Source organism: Colobus angolensis, unplaced genomic scaffold, assembly GCF_000951035.1.
Source record: "Colobus angolensis palliatus isolate OR3802 unplaced genomic scaffold, Cang.pa_1.0 Scaffold723, whole genome shotgun sequence".
Lineage (NCBI taxonomy): Eukaryota > Metazoa > Chordata > Mammalia > Primates > Cercopithecidae > Colobus > Colobus angolensis.
This window is the reverse complement of record NW_012120966.1, coordinates 225762-226169: the sequence shown is the minus strand read 5'-3', so window position 1 is coordinate 226169 and position 408 is coordinate 225762.

Here is a 408-nt window from a genome sequence, read left to right as displayed (position 1 = left end):
TTCCAACACTATGTTGAATAGGAGTGGTGAGAGAGGGCATCCCTGTCTTGTGCCAGTTTTCAAAAGGAATGCTTCCAGTTTTTGCCCATTCAGTAGGATATTGGCTGTGGGTTTGTAATAAATAGCTCTTATTATTTTAAGATACGTTCCATCAATACCGAATTTATTGAGAGTTTTTAGCATGAGGGAATGTTGAATTTTGTCAAAGGCCTTTTCTGCATCTATTGAGATGATCAGGTGGTTTTTGTCTTTGGTTCTGTTTATATGCTGGATTGCAATTATTGATTTGCATATGTTGAACCAGCCTTGCAGCCCAGGGATGAAGCCCACTTGATCATGGTGGATAAGCTTTTTGATGTGCTGCTGGATTCAGTTGACCAGTATTTTATTGAGGATTTTTGCATCGAT